This window comes from Uloborus diversus, chromosome 9 (genome assembly GCF_026930045.1).
Source record: "Uloborus diversus isolate 005 chromosome 9, Udiv.v.3.1, whole genome shotgun sequence".
NCBI classification, from domain to species: domain Eukaryota; kingdom Metazoa; phylum Arthropoda; class Arachnida; order Araneae; family Uloboridae; genus Uloborus; species Uloborus diversus.
Genome location: NC_072739.1, coordinates 82,809,244 through 82,827,119, shown reverse-complemented (window position 1 = coordinate 82,827,119; position 17,876 = coordinate 82,809,244).

Here is a 17,876-nt window from a genome sequence, read left to right as displayed (position 1 = left end):
CAGATGTGTTTTCCCTTAAAGTACCTACCAGACACTTTTTTTCCCTCCAGACTTAAGCCAGCCTCTGTCTGCGGCGCAAAGCCCAATAATATTTCGTTATTGCAATCTGCTCCTCCTATATAGATCACGTGAGATCACATGATCGAGGGATAATTATCTGTAATCTTTTAATGATATTCCTTATATAAACAAGTGGGTTAGTTAAGAGAAGTTCCTGCTAGTATATTCTATGTAAAAATAAAGATATGAATATTGTGAATGTAGCTTTGTCCTCTTCCTACGTGGTAGATTATCACGGCACAACACTGCAACTTGCGAAAATCAAGATTCGTAATAAGAACCGAGCGGTGGTCTTACATATATATATATATATATATATATATATATATATATATATATATTCTCAGCTATTTATGGATGAAAGATGAACAAAGTCTTTGTTTTGTTTCCTCAATTTATTTCTAGTCCCCTAAATGCATGGGTGATTTAATTTTTATTGCAAAATGATAAATGGAGCATACCTTTTATGTTACAAAAGTTGCAGATCTCTTGTTTCTCAAGAAACAAGAGAACCTTACATCATTTTTTTAAAAAATAATTTTAAAAAATAAATTTACTACTCCTTTTAAATTTAAACTTTTAATAAATTGCTAGTAGTTAAAAACTTTAAATAAAATACTTGCATTTTAAAAAACAAACATTTAGTTTAATTTTTCATTTCTTTTTACATTAAATATTATGATTAAATATTTTTCTTTTTGTATATTTTTATTGTCTTAAAAGTTCATACTGCTTCAATATATTTACATAACTGAATGTTTTGGTAGGGGCACTCATATACATGTAAATTATTGCAACAGGAATGTTTGAAATACAAACTTCCATCTTTACTAATAATAAGGCTGAAAGTCTCTTTGTCTGTATATCTGTCCGGATCTCTGTCTGTCTGTCAGGATCTCTGTGATGCACATAGCGCCTACACCGTTCGGCCAAATTTGGCACAGAATTAGTTTGTAGCATGAGGGTGTGCACCTCGAAGCGATTTTTCGAAAATTCGATTTTTTCCTTTTTCTATTCCAATTTTAAGAACATTTTCACGAGCGAAATTATCATAAGATGAACGAGTAAATTACCAAGAAATCATAACATGGAACCGTAACATGTGCAAGCCAATTGGCCAGAAATTCATCATACATTATTTGTAAATATACAGGCAAACCAAAAGACCTTTTAATTTTCTATTACGGGCAAAGCCCTGCAGGTGCCACAAGTCTGAAATAAAAGCATAATTTCGTCTCTGTTTTGCATCCCAAATTTTGGCAGAGTGATTATATCAGTTAGCTCTATGAATCAGAACCTATCAGCTTTAAATTATTTATCAAACTGCATTATTCTTATGCTTATGTTTCCACTTCAAAAGAAAAATACTCACCAGTAAATTTGATTACAACATGTGATACTACAAAGTTTCAAAATGATCTCATTACTCAGTGGTGGATTTATACATTTGGAGGCCTGTCTTACCGAACTTTTTGGAGGCCCCTTAGCCTAATATAAAAATTCTTTCCTATGCAGTATAAGATCCTTTTTGGGAACGTTATGTCATGGGGGTCCCCTTCAATTGCAACATTTGAGGCAGAGTAATTCTTCCACTTGTATTCCATGTTTTCCAAATTTTGCTTTAACAATAAGAAGTATTTTTAACCGTACCTATTTCAATAGCTTTACATCAGTGGCGCCCAACCTTTTTCTACCAGAGGGACACACCTCATATTTAAATGATTCTTGCGAGCCGGAAGACTTATAAAATTTCAAAATATTTAAAAATTTTTCTTAATAACATGGAAAAGAAAATTAAGTCATAAATTGTTTTTATCAACACTATGCTTCTTTTATTAAATGCATTTGTTTTTCAAATCCCTATTTCTGAATGTTTGAAACATTCTGATAGATCACGCTTTTCAGTTCGCAACATTGAACAAAACAACAAGCCACACTTTTAGGCTTGGAGGGTTGGGTGTGGCCTGCGGGTTGTAGGTAGGGCGCTGCTGCTTTAGATGAAAGCAGTTTCAGTAAATTTAAAATTTTTAAAAGTTACTTGAGAAAAATTTGAAAGGATTTCAAATGTGGCTATTAGCTCTGTTAAATCCGAAATATACAAAAGTTTGATGATTTCACCAAAATTATTAACAAATTTGCTTTTCAGTAAGCCAGAAAAGTTTTTTATGATTAATTATTTGATAGTCTTTGTAGAAGTAATGATTTATTTGATTTTTGCTTCATGAGATTTATGCTTTTGGATTATACTTTCTGAGTAAATACTGTTGTTTTGCATTTCTAATTGTAAAATGTTGATTTTTATTTCAAAGGTAAAATTTGTTCGTTAATTATTTTACTATTATTATTGTTATTAGTATTTGGTTGCTATTATTTCCAATAGCTGGTCAAAAATTATGTTTTGCACTTCAAATTTTATTTAGTTTTTTTTTCTTTGAATTTTGTGTTGGACTTGTTCTACTTTTGTCTTTGCATGACAGATTGTGTACTGCTAATACTGTTTTGTGCAATTCATCCTTAATTGTATCAGTTGTGAAGATTTTGATTTATATTCATATTTTGAAAATTATGTCATAAAAACATTTATATACATTTCATAAACATTCTTTGAACTATTTATCTACTGAACAAAAAAATTTTTTTCCTCTTTTTTTTTTTGTGATTAATGTGACTGTATATGTATTTTCATACAAATTCTAACAAATTGCTTTTATTTTGTAGTCCACTAATTGAAAACAACGAGCCTGTTTGTAATGGATCTGCCCTGATGTATGGAAAGTTGAAGTTTAATAAAAATAAAAATCATATTTACTTATCGAATAAGAGAAGGTACCTTCAGAGATGATTTTATGCTTGGGTTTTGAAGACATGAAAAGAGGAAAAAGCCATTTATTACAGAAGTATTTTACTTCATCTGACCATATTATTGCTTTTGACTGTGATTAATTTTCTTGTTATATAATTTCTCATTAATTTTGTCTTGTTTTTATTTTTATAAGAAACTGCAGTTCACAAATACAACTTGTGTATGCTTGTGTCTGTTTTTACGGTATATAAACTGTATATGCAGTTCCAAGCAAATTAACTCTGGACAGAGTTAATTACTTTGAATTTTATATTCAACATTATGTAGTGATCAATATATGACTAGAAATGTTTTTCATGCACTTTGCATTGCATTTAATCTAAACTTGCTGAATTCATGTAATTATCATGCAAAATCATGATTAGTTATGGAATCGTTAATCATTACATTGTTGCATTATGTAGGCATTGAAATGAAGAAATTTAGTAAATTTTTAACGCTTGTAGGAGAAATTCTTTAAAAGGTCAACCAAAAAACAGAAAATAATAGTTATTATTATTATTTTTTTCATTTTAATCATGAATTTTAATCTGAAAATAGGAATACACATAATCCTATTATCTTTTCCTCCTAATGAGGTATATTTTACAATTTTAAATTCAAATATCAAGGGAAAAGTGCCAAATTTTTTGTAATTTCTTGAACCTGTCATATATTTTTTTTTAATTTCAAAATTATTTGTGAGTAATTATAAGTTGTATTTTTGTAATATTTTGTACTGATCTTGAATCATTTCTGTGATACTTTAACACATTGTTGACCGGGAACATAATATGAGATCTTTTGGTAATCATTTGTTGTGCTCAAAAACGTCGTATGCTGTCCTTTAATAACCAAAAGTAATTAAGTCAGCCATATGCATTATTTAAATCTTACCAAAAAAAAAAAATAGAAAAAAAAATCCCGATCAACGTTTTGTTAAGCATAAAAATTGGTCCTTGTTTATTTTTAGTTGTTCTTGCTGATAGATATAATGTTTTATTTTTATTTCCAACAAACCATGTTATTTGCATGTTTTGTGTCATATTGGTATTTTGCAAAGTAAAAAAGATATTTGAAATAAATGAGAAAATGCCTATTACCGTAATGTTGATGCGTCAGAGACAGTTTCCTTTCTTCTAAAGAATGAATGGGAGTTAAGGGAAGCTTAAATTTGCTCAAATATTTAAATACGGTAGACTACTGATTATCCGCGAAATAGGGTGGCACGATAACTGCGGATAAGCAAAGTCCCTTATGATCCACAAAATTGTTGAAAATGATGCTTGTGTATGGCAATAGCTTAAAAAATTCAATAACACTTGCAGACACTACAATAATAGTGCATGCTAGTAAAGGATCGCTCATTATTAAAGAGGGATTATGCTATTAAAGGATCCCGCATTGTTAAAGACGAATTACACAAAAATACGAACAAATCGTGTAAGCAGATTAATTGCAACAATCAAGCTAGATTACAGGGGAGGGGAGAGGATTTTTTTAAAGACGGATCTGGTCACTCGTTTATGCAGATTAGTAGTGTAGATCTAAAAATCAACAAGTAATGAAGCCTAAAGCAGTAAATAGTATAGATCTAAAAACCAAGTTTCAACTAGTCACGTTCAGTTAGGTGACCTTAAAAAGTTTTAAGTTGTTGGAAGCGAGGGGAAAGAAAGTGATAGGAATGTCCAAAAACTTTTTTGCACTTGTTGAGTTAATTTGCATGTTAACTTAACCCAGGGTTCGAAAATATCATGATATTTTCGAAAAAAGTGAAAATGTCCGATATTTTGATATATATCCAATATTTTTAATCAGCACAAACTAAAATCTTCAAAAAAGTAAATGCATCCTCAAATCACTATTTATTTTCTCATATTGTTTTTACAATATGTAGACTTAAAATTATGGTTTCTTTCATTATTTATATCTAATATTTCATTTAACATTTTAATCAATTTTAATGGAGTTAATTTAGCATTAGCTGTTTTACTCATTTTTCTTCTGCTAGTTACTTTTACACAGTTACATGATTCAGACATAAAAAATATGCATTAGTGCACAGACATAAGACACTTTCCTTTTTTCTGACTAATGTTTAGTAGTTAATTAGGCTCTTGTAATATGAATTAGAATTGTTACATTACTAATACTTTTATGAAAAGGAATATTATATTACTTTGTTACATTAATGATGTATTAATGCATCATAAAAATATAGTGCATAACTTTTTGGTTATTTTGAATAGTAAATGAACATTATTACTATGATTGACATAATTTTTATATTGAAAATATCGTAGTTGAAAAAATAAATATCAAAATATCATGATGTTTTCAAAATAAATATCGGATATATATCGTGATATATATCATGATAAATATCGGAGAACCCTGATCTTAACTTGTACCACATTCAATTAATCATCGTAATTTTTTTTTTTTTTTTTTGAATGTGTGAAACACCGCAGATAAGCCGCTTATGGATAATCAGGAGTTTGCTGTACTATTAAAGCTTAAATTTGCCTTTTTGCTACAATTGTGATATTTCAATTAGTATATATACTTTTTCTTTCATTTTCTTAATTCTAAATCGTAGATTCAAATTTTATGGGTGTGTCTTCTTTTGAAATATTTAATTTGATTATGTTTCTCAAGTTATGAATTTTAAGAAACAGAACCAAGGACTTCTGTTACTTTGACACTACAATTGTTGTTGCCAGTGGGATGATAAAAGTGGATCCGCATTCACCAAGCGCGCCAAAAAGGGTTGCTATAGAACTTTCCATTACAGTCCACATTCGCTATGATGTTGGTTTCATTGCGTAATTGATCTGTTTTTGCATGAATTAGTGGGTATATCCCCAATTCATAGTTGTTATTTCGTAGTAAATTTGTTTCATAGTTAATCGTGTTTCTTTTAAAAACCACATCTCTCTCGTTACAACAACATTAAATGAAAAAATCCTTGTATTTATAATTTTTTTTTTTTTTTTTTTTTGTTCTTTTCTCAAGAAAATATTTCTTTGTGGGAAAAGGTTCCAAAAAGGGCTTCAGATTTAAATTAAGAAACCAGACTTATAAGACTTAGTATGTTGAATTTAGTTGTTTAAATTTGTCGAAATGAAAAATGTTAAGGTGTTGCAGTTTTGGATGGAAAGTAGGACGAAGGGTCACTGTTTTAAGTCATTTAAATCACAGGCTAACCTGGAAATTAGGAAAAATTACTACTTTAGTAAGGTTGTGTGTGGGGGCACTTGGAACGGCTTACCGGAAGAGCTTGTAATAAGCACGGTGGTAGATAGCTTTAAGAGGGCCTTATCTCTCATTGGTGACTAATGAAAATAAAATCAGCCTAGCTGGGCCTAGAGCCTGTTGCTAGTTGTCACGTTTGTTTTTTTATAATAAATTGCTTAAGGCACACCCATAAATATATTATTTTGATATTGTGATATGGAAATTTGCTTATTTATTAATGTGTACTACAATTATCCTTTTTAGTTGATATATTTTAGTTTTAACTTTTAAATTTAGCACTATTTCATATGTTTTTTTTTGTTTTTAGAATATAATAATTTTGTGAAGAATAATTGTGATTTATGAAAATCATTGGTGATCCATTTGAAGTGCCAAAGAGTGGTGTGCTAGTTAGCTTTATATATAAAATGTGTTTACTGTACAGCATCTATTGTCATTTTACTGCTCAGAAATATGCACACACTATTTATGTCAAAATTTTCCATGTCCTTTTAAAAAGAAAAAGGGCTTCAAGGTTTGTTTTGTTTATTTATTCATTTTTGACTTTTCATATATAGTCTTGTTTATGCATTTTTTTAATGCATACATTTGGTATTTTATTATTGTTATTTTTTGTTCAATAAGCATTTAGATTGACTTGAAAATGCAATATATTTTAGTGATGATAGTTTTTATAACAAGTAAAATTACATTGATACAAAAATTAGTATAATCATGTATGTGTTGTGGAATGTCATAGTGTAACATTCAATTTTTTTTTTTTTTTTTGGAAAATTGCAACTTGAAGCAATTTTTATTCAATTCATACATTTTTTTTTAAATTCTTTACGCTTATTTTTAAAAAAAACCCTGAATATTAATGCTCTAAAACTCTTTCTCTCAAAATTTCATATTGTCTATTGTTTTCTCCACTTTGTTTGCTCTAAGGGCAACTTAAATACAATTTAGTTCTTGGTTCTTCTGTTTTGCATTTTTCTTGTTTCATCTTTCACTTAAAATTTCATTGTAGATGTATTTAATTTTAATTAAACCAAATTTTATTAATGTTTTTTAAAGCATTTGTCGTTTTATTTTTGTAATTTATCACATTACTTAATGATTGATAAAGTACTAGGTAATTCTGTTCTACAGTTCTTTGATCTAATCACTTTTTAACACGTGCAAAACACATATATTGAGCTCTGTTTTATGTGTAGCATAATGTGGTGTTCTCTTAATTTATCTTCTCTTTTATTTGAAATTTAATATGTTATTACTGTTGAATGTTTTAACTCAAATTGAAAACATTGACATGATTTCTGTTTTTGAAACTAAGATACACTGTACAGTTTCAACCAACTCCTTCTCCAAGTTCTCTACTATATCTGTGATGCTAAAAACATTTAAAAATAAAAAATTTTTTGGTGCTCATAGTTTTTTGGCATTGGTAAACATTGGCAAAAATATTTTTTGTGTATATAGTGATAATTTATCTAAGTAAGATATTCTTGATGTTTTGTGTATAACAATTGTATAAGTTAAAAAAATCACTTTTAGTCCCTAAAAATGTTGTTCAAAATCTGTTTCTTCATGTTAAATAATGTAAAATAATGTATCAAACAGTTTTTCAAAGAGGTTTATTGGCATACTTTGTAGAACCTAAGTACTATTTAATTTTTCAAGCCGATTTAAAATCGGCTATGTATTCCACTAATTTAAGGTTTTAAATAGAACTAATGTAGTTTTATGTGTGAAACAAGTACTACTGAATGTTAGTTTTCAGTAGTACTTGATTCATATGAATTTATATCTGTTTTAAAAACAAAATGTTATAATTTATTATTGACTGAAATCATCTGTTGAATTAATTCCTCATATATTTTAACAAAATTAAATGCCCGTAAATATGCATAATGTTAAAAAAAAAAAGTGCTCAACTGGTTTGAAGTGTTTTTTTTTAGCGCTGATAAGAGTGTTTTATTTATTTATTTATTTTTCATAATTTGTAAACTACTTAGATATCTGCCCCCCCCCCCCCTTCTTAAACCAATAATTTATTTTGACACGTTCAATGATCAGCAACACAAAGAGTAACTAAGGAAAAACTCAAACGAGGAAAAGAAGTTTTTTATCTCTTCAACAATCTTAATTATCCATGAGTGATCTTTGTCATAATTACACACCTATTATTCAGTAAATTTCTGTGTATTTTTCTTACTGCTAGATAATTCTGAGGTGTTATACATTCAAATTTCTTCGGCAGTTATAAAAATTTGGTGTAAGGTCTCCCTCTATAAAGCAATATTCTTTTTATATGTTTATTAACCTTTTTGTTTTATTAATAAATATGAGCAAACTTATTTTGTGCTTCATATAATGATTAAAAAATAGCCGAATTTTTACATGAGTGTATAATTATTACTGCAATAGAGATAGATATTTTGAATACAACTCTGTTTTAAAGCAAAAAAAAAATCGTAGGAAATACGCTGATACTTTTCTTTTATTCCCCCCCCCCCTCTGAAAAATTTTGAAAAGCTGTATTTATTTTTTGTTTTGCATTTAGTGTGTATTAAAATAATACAGAATGTCTAATTCAAGCCGTTGGCTTTCCCAGAATGGTTAATTTATTAATTATAAATGATCACATATACATGAAAGAGTTTTAGATTTTTGTAGAATGAGTGTAGCTCATGAAATAGGATTTAAATACTGCAATAGTGATTAAATTTTATATGCAGCCATGGAACTGCTCTGAAACTACTATTTCTATGACTTAAAAAAAATCTGAAACCATTTTGAATTAAATCAATTCTGACACATGTAAGTATTAACATCATGAAAGTAACATTTTTCTATCTATTTTTACGACTTTGAAACACACTTAGCATTCTTTTTTAATGTCTAGATTTAAAAGCCAAAACAAGCATACATGCTAATGTTATGGTTGTCTACTTATAATGAATATAATATCTGTCAAATAGTATTTGGAGTTGTAATCATGTAGTTGACACAATTAGTAGCTTAGCAGACACATTGTCAATAAAATGTTTTTGATCATAAAGGCAAATTAAAAAAAATATGTGCAGTAGAAGTCTAATATTTGGTTTGATGTAGACTCAGGTAAAAAAAATATTTTTTTTTCTGGGTCCTCTGTATTAATTTAAGTAATTGAAATTCTTTACTTGTATAGTTATGCATAAAAATAACTATTCCAAGTAGTTGCATTCATTGTATTTGTTAGTGGGTTGAATAGTTTAACATCCCAAACTGAGATTTCCTCCTAGGGGTTGTCTTCAAATGATGTCTGGCTTTGAGAGGGGGGGGGGAGAAGGGTTCCTGAAATCATGTTTTTGTCAAAGGTAAGAGAGGGGTAGCAGGAAATGGGAAAGTAGTATAAGCACTTTTATAATAATGTGTGTTTGTAATGCAGTTTGACATGCGGCAATGGAGGGGACGGGTAAGGTTAGGTGTGAGACTTTTTGTAACAAGGGCAGAGGGGGGTGAAAGGGCAGAGAATATTTTTTTTTTAAGTGTGGTATCTTTTATGGAGAGCTAGCTCCCTATAAGAACAGAATTGTATTAGACTTCTTCTCTATTCTACTTACCTGTAGCATTTTAAATTCTAAGCTAATATTATTTGCTTAAAAAGTCCTTTTAACAAACTTAGATATTTGAACAAATGCTCTTTTAATGTTATATCTGAAGTATTTTTACTCTAGAAAGTTACTCAACATCAGTTGAAGACTGGAAATTAAACCAGGCTGTAAGTGCCAAAATGTAAATTAGAAAGCAAAATAGATTCAAAACTTCTAAGACAGTAATCTATCTTAAGGACAATTTATCCTAATGGTAGCTACCAAGTGTCATAGCGAGAAATTTTTCAGGGGCATGGGAAATTTTTCGAAAATTAAAGACCAAAAAGCACAATTTTTAGCATTTGCATGTATGTTTATACATCTAATTTTGCTGCTTCAGAGGATGTTGCCCCCCCCCCCCTCTTATCAAACCCTTGGCTACACTACTGGTAGCTACAGAAAATTTCATGGAACTTTTAATCAAACTTCATTTGAATTAATATGGTGCGTTTTCTTTTTTTGTATGGACTTTTTTTTTGCAATATTTTTTGAAGGAAGAAAACTTATTATCTTGTTTATTTTTAGTCTTCGGCTGTTTTCATCGCTGTAGGTTTTAGAAAATGTTTTGCTTTTTCGATTAAGTTTTTAAAAAAAATGTTATAACAAGTCAACTGTTTTTTGTAAAATTACACAATTCCAACTTGGGATTATTTTCCTGCTTAGAGAATGCATTTTTTAAAATAAAATTTATATTGCAGTTTACATTAGTGGATAGACTAAAACCATCGACAATCTCCCAGTGCTGGCTCTGTGATTCCTCTTTCCATCCTTCACTCTTCTTGCACCTGTGTGCCTCAATCAGATGTATGTCCCATAGAGATATAGTTATTTTATGATGAAATTTAGTGATTTTTTTAAAAACAAAAACTTACAGCTAAAGAATTACATTGGATTTTAATATAAATTGTGAATGACTGAAATTTAGTGTAGTTGAATTCATAATGTAATTGTTGAAATTTAATATGAAATCAAAGTAATTTCTTTGTTTATTGAAGTATTGTGAGATTTTACTGATTATTAATTTAGCAAGGAAATTCTTATTGCTTAAAAAATATATGTACTCCCTTATTTAGTTATGAATGCACATTCCTAGAAACTCTAATTTATTTTGAACTTTCTATACTTGTTGCTATACTTGTTTTTTGCTTTGTTGTACTATAATAATATACGCTGCAATTAAGCACATGTAACAAAATAAATCCCTCTTTGGCTAATATATTACCTCTTTACTGGGTATAGTACCATTGGTGAAACTGCTGCTATGTATATTTTTAAAAATTGGGGTTTCAGTGTAACAAATCTTTTTTTTTTTTTTTTGATAAAATTAAATTATTTCAGTTACAGTTAGCAATACAGATAACCAATCACAATCGCCTCAAAAAGAGCTAAAAGCATTCCAGGGTCATTTACAAATCCTCCACGATTGCTAAGTAAGTTGATAATTTCTTCTTTATAAAATAAACTTTTGGGACATTTTGTTAATTGTTTATATTTAAGTGTAACTTAAAGAATGTTATCTCCAGGAGATGCTTTTTTTTATCAAAAATTTGTTCTGAAAATTTAGGTTATGTGATTGTGTCACTAGTACGTGATCAAGAATAATTTTTTTAAAAAATGTTTTTCAATGCCTAGAGAGAAATAAAAATTCAAATAATATGCAAAAAATCAGTTGGATCACATTGTGCCCAGTTCGGGGTTGTTAGCTCAGAACAACTTTTGTGGTCCCTCCCAATGTTGCAATGAAATAAACTATTCATCCTGCAACTGGAATAATTTTTGTAAGCATTTAGTTTACTGTTGCTCTTTATTAGTATTAGTAATGACTTTTATGAAATGATTGTACAACTGTTAAAGTCAATACCTTGCTAAAATCATATTTCTTAATTTTCTAAAAATTCTTATGTTTATCACAATTGTGATTAATTGAACCTTATTTCTGTCGTATACTGCAGTCTATGAATGATGCATTTAGAAATGTTTTCTAAATACATCAATTACCTTTGAGATTGTGTTTAGTTTGAAATCATTTTATTGATTTAATCATTTATCTTTATCACAATTTTTTTTCTTGCCCTTGAAATAATTTCTGCATCTTTCAAATCTGTGTTTCAAAATGAAAATATATTTAGTTTGATGTTTGTATACTATGAAGAACATTCAACTGATAATCAATAAGAAGTGCTGAAACAAAAAATTTGCTGTCTTAAACAGAAAATTTACAAATGTGCTTAAAATGTTTTTGGAGAATTAAAGAGATAGAAATAGTTCTTTATAAATAAAATCATAATTCTTTTTTGTAACTAATTAAGTTTTGGTTACATTTAAGGAGAAGTTATTACCAAGTAATGTAGTTTTTTTTTGTTTGTTTTTTTAATTTGCTCTCATTAGTAAAGAATCTATTAGTAATTATTAGTAATCTATTAGTAAAAATTAGTAAAGCATCTATATTTCTAAAGAATATAGATGCCATGACCTCAGCATTAAAAAACAAAAAGAAAAAACTTTTTATAAGTTGAATTTTTTTTAATTTCATTTTACAATTGAGGCAGTGAGAAACAAAGGGGTGAAAGTGAACTTATAAAGTTTCGAGTAAAACGCCTTTAAGATTCAGATCTTAGGTAGTCTTTCATTGAAATATTTTTCTTAATCATGCTGTATAGCAGCACCCACCACAGCTACTAGTACCATCTCTTGTCCAAAAACAAAGGAGAGGTACTCCCCCCCCCCCCCCCCATTTGTGCTGCTTATCTCCAAATTTTTAATTTTGACACGACATCCCATTCTTTCTCTCTCACTCCCTCAATTTTCTAGTTTTCGGTAATGCGAGTTTTGCATTTGTCAAGAAGCTTTTGTAATGGTGAAGATTTCTACCTGTAAATAAATGACAATTGTATTTAGTACTTTGACTTTTTATTTACACAGTACTAACATTGTTGCAACCACATTGGCGCAGTTTTCTGTCTTGCCGGCATTTCAATCTTAAGCATTATGGCAATCAGGTTGGCGCAATGTGGTGTTTTGGCAGAATTTCATACTTGCTGCATATTATTGCAACCAGGTTACTGTAATTTGGTGTCTTGGCAGCACCCCAGATACAACAACATTAACAGAAAGTAAATGTGCATTAATTTATTGCAAGTCATTTTTACGACTCGGTGCACAGTTATTTAGTAGTTTCCTTCAATTGAAATTCTTGAAACAAAAAAATATTTGAACTGATATGGTCGCCAAAATTGGCCAGTTTTTCTTCTTTTCTTTCGCCCTTTATATTATGATAATGGATAAGTATCATAATTAAGTAATTAAAATGTCATAAATCTCTTTTGTGCGTTTAAAAGTTTTAAATTTTCTAACAAATCTAATATTTTGAAATTTGCTCACATCGAACTGTTAGTTCAATTACATCTTTTTAACATTGTTGTAATGTAGTTCCCTTATCTAGTTGAGATTTAGAATGTAGTCCGGCTATACATAATGTTGCTATTGAAAGATGAATTATATTTACTGTTTCATAAATACTCTTATGAAGGGTGTGCTTGATCTGATATAGAAAAGAATATTATTCCATAAGCACACACACTTACACAGCACAACTAATACAACACTGCCACAAGTCAAAACTTGTCGATTTTGAGTTATTACATGTCCTGGTACATTTTTATTAGTTCTATTAAAATGCAAGACAGCCACAAATGGGATTTTTTTTTTTTTAAATCTTACTTTTGAGACATGTCAGTGTGTTACAATAAGAATTTAAGCTAAGGCGCATTCATTTAAATTTAGACATACGGCAGTGTGTCAGCCAAGTTCGGAAATCAGGCGACACATCTGCCAGTGTGTATCTTACACGAACCATTTCAAGCTACTTTTGACCCCCTCATTTCTCAAAAACTATTAAATCTACGTGCTTGAAATTTTGTATGTCTAATAGAGCTGCGTAGTAGACCTATAATCCTAAATTTCATGAGTGTACCTCTTATAGTTATGGAATTATTAAGATCTGAAAAGTGTCATTTTTAACACTGACTCACTCACTCATCAAAATGTTTACGAACTTCCAAGTGTCTCACATACTTGAAATTTGGCATAAAGATAGATTTTCAAGCATATGTAAAAGGAAAAATCTAAAAAGTCAAAAAAAAACCACATTAAAGTAGCAAAAGATTACGCTATTTTTTATGAGCATCACGGCGTAATCACTTTACCGCGCGATTGCAAAATATTTCGCCAAATAAATCAAAACAAAAGGGCTCGTCAGACGTTGCCAAAACAAGGTTGTTGATGTTTTAAATTAACAATTAAATTTCTAACCAAAATGGGGCTTTAAACGATACTTTAAATTCCGCTAAAATGAAAAATGATCCATCAAATTATTAAAATTGCAAATCTAGATTTAAGCTTTTAAAATAAAAAATAACCAGCTTTAAAATTTATAAAATCTTTAGATCTCAATTAAATGCAAAATTTTACAGGAAGAGCAAAAATGGCAGCAATAATTTCAACAATTGATAAATATTTTCGCCAATTCTGCATATTTTACGATCTACGTTATGATTATCCCCCTGAACAATAAATTCCAGACAGGTTTTGAGATGAGTCAGCAATTTTCCTAATTGTCGACAAATCTGAGGACGTCAAAGACCAAGAGCTAATGTACTTCGGCCTTGCTGATAAATGGGAAAAACAGACGGTTACTGTCTAAAATTGGCGATCGCACCAAGTCCCCAGCTATCGAAATATCTTCAAAACTTCTAATAAAGAGAAACCGGAAACCAGTGAACCGTAAAAGCAGGGGAAAAGAAGGAAATCATATAGTTCTATACGCTTTTGCATTTATAATCGTCTGAATTAGAACATAACCTTTGATTTAGCTTTTCAAAAAGTAATGATATCCCAACAAAACATAAATGTGAAAAAGAAGCCAAGTTCGGTCGAAAGGAGGTTCGAGGTAGACGGTGTCCCCGACAAAAAATAGTTCAGATCTAAACTGTTACCAAGTTCCATAGCAGTTCCACATAGATGTTGGATTTTCCCATGTTCTTCAATTCATTCAGAAAAATATTTTTCACTTTCTTTGATAATGGATTTAAAACTTGGCAAGTTTGAAAAAAAAAATAGCCATGACTAGAACTTGCCACAAGTTTAAAATCCATTATCAAGGAAAGTAAAAAATGTTTTCTAAATGAATTGAAGAACATGGGAAAATCCAACGTCTATGCGGAACTGCTATGGAACTTGGTAACAGTTTAGATCTGAACTATTTTTTGTCGGGGACACTGTCCACCTCGAACCTCATTTCGACCGAACTTGGCTTCTTTTTCACATTTATGTTTTGTTGGGATTGATTTTTCTCAAAAAGTAGTTTTTGCAGATGTGGCAGTGTTGTATTAGGTGTGAGATATATGTAGGGTGTGAGTATATATACCTTGAGTTGCTTTAAAATTTCATAGATTTGGTATATTTCACTATTCATTTAAATCACTTTATTTCACATTCGTATATGTTCAAAAACTATTTTAATTCTGTTTAGTATAAAAAGTAATGCTCAGTTTCCCCCCTTCTATTTTAAGTCTTAAAAGTTATTTTTTTTCTGTCTTTGATCAGTGTTCAAATGAATTAATTTTACACCTTATTTAATTTTACACCTAGTATTTTAAAATTTTATAATGATCAAAGTAAATAAATTTTAGTACAGTGGTCGCCGCTTATATGAACCTCGTTTGCTCTAAGCAGTTTCGATTCCATAAAGCAGCTGATTCAAAAAAGCGGCTGATTCAATAAAGATGGATTTTTTTTTTCTGTTTCTGACAATTTGAGTCAGTTAACCACTGTTAGATTACTGTTCAGTTAACCTTTTGATTCAATTAACCACTGATTCAATGAACTGGCGCCCACTGTATAGCCATTCAGACTATATAAATTATTTTGTTCAGCTTTAAATTGGAGCCTAATTCTAAGCACATAATGTTTAGTTAAGGTTGCATTTATTAATATGAGATTTAGGTTAACATTTTGGCATCCATTTTTCTCCTGTACTGTTCTTGCTATTAAAACATATGTATTACCACAAAGTAAATAGTTGCATAATAGTTCATATGTGACAATCTAAAGATGTTCAGAGCTGTATCTGAATGTTGAAACATTCAAGTGAATATGCGAATCATCATAACACCAAATCCCTTTGCTGAAATTGTTATCGCCAGTTTTTGCTCCTCATGCCATAATTTTACATTAATGAAATTTAATTGTTTTTTAATGACTTAAAATTATTATTTAGTGGATTGTTTTACTCTTTAACAAATAATTCTCTTGATCTGGTGCATTATTTTTCATTTTGATGGATCTTTTAATCTTGTTTAAGAATTTAGCATTTAATTTTAACTTTGATAAGTTTTGACGTTTGGCCGAAATTATTAAAAGTGCGCCAAATGTTCCATGTTTTGATGATTGCCCCTAGTTAATAAAAAGTGATCCAAAGTTTAAGCAGTTCTTTTGAGTAGAAATGAAAAATGTTGCTAGGTTCTGTGTAACTTAAGCCACTTAAATATTAACTTTTCTTTTAGTTATTCCTTAGTCGGTACTTTTCCATGAAAGGTATTGGCGATTTTAATCTATTAATCGCTATTACAAACTAAAACTTTCGTAGTTGGCGGTATTCAACAACTTCAATTTCTAAATGCTAGGGTTGCCGTATACTTGTAGATATCACCAAAACAAGTGATGTGCCTTCAATGGAAAGGTACCATATTTACTTTTTTAATTTGAAATATGCTGTGAATCACTTTTCTTATTTGGCTAAACATTTTAATTTCCATCGACTCCCCCTCCATCCCTTTTCTTTTGCTGGTTAATATATTCGTCACATATTAAAAATATGAAGAAAATTACGTGTAAAGATCATAGTGTTCTAGGAAAGGTGTTCGTATAAATGCTATTATAAATGTTATGCATCAAAGTAAATCATTACCATTTTTCAATTTTGATGAATTAACTTACAGGGGCAATTTTAAAGCAGATGCTTCTGAATCGTCAGAAAAAGCTTATAAATTTAGCTCTGCTTGCTGAATTTGTTAAATGCTGTTATAAAATTAAATTGATCTTTGGCGTCATTTGTAAAATAGTTGGAATATTTGTTACTTATAAAAATATGAGGTGTGTGTTGTGATACATTGTTACTTGTAGTGCAGTTTATATGCATTAAGTGCAATATTTTTCTGCTTTTATCGAACAAATTGTGCATTTAAAACTTTGTTACAAGCAAAATCTTTCCTGAATTATATATGTTTTGTTTAAAAGAATAAAAATTCATTGAAAAAGCAATTCAGTTTTAATTTTTTAAGATCTGATACATGAATGCACTTCAGAAACATACATTACATGCATTGAGAAGGAATAGATGGAGAGAGTGCAACCCTACTATCCTGATTCGGCAACAGTACCATGCGACTTGGGGAGCAATTTCGAGTTGACCGTAACTGCTGAAAAAGTTTTCATTAGCTGAAGCCATACATGAAAACAACCTTTAACTGTAGAAGAGAAAAAATAGATTTATAGTAATAGTGCAGTATTCTAGCATTGCAAACTGTGAGGAAAAAGCCACACCAGGAGGTCCAGAAACTTTTCCCTAGCATGTACGAATGTTTTTTTACTTCTAAATAAAGAAAAAATATCATTTATATGCGTTCAACGAGTACATATTCCACAGTTGCCTATTTTTTTAAATTTTTGTACTTATTTTACCTATAAAAGTTATAAAACATTGTATATCTTGAGTGCAAGTAACATTTTAGTTCCATAAAAACATTTTTTACTTAACTAGTAATTATTTTAACGGCTCTTAATCATTTTGTATACATTTGTTTTGTTGGCGAGAATCTTCTCGCCAAGCTCCTGTGAACAGCAGATGCGCAAGAATAAAGATTTGCTATTTTTATGCTTCAATTTAATTACTAGTATGCCTGCGTATGAAATCATTTCAAAACATTGATTACAATACATATGAATCCATAAATTTTCAGTCAGTAACAGAACACTTTAAACTATTTGTACATGCCCGTCATTTCAAAAGAATAAACATCAAAATACATGAAAAATGCAAT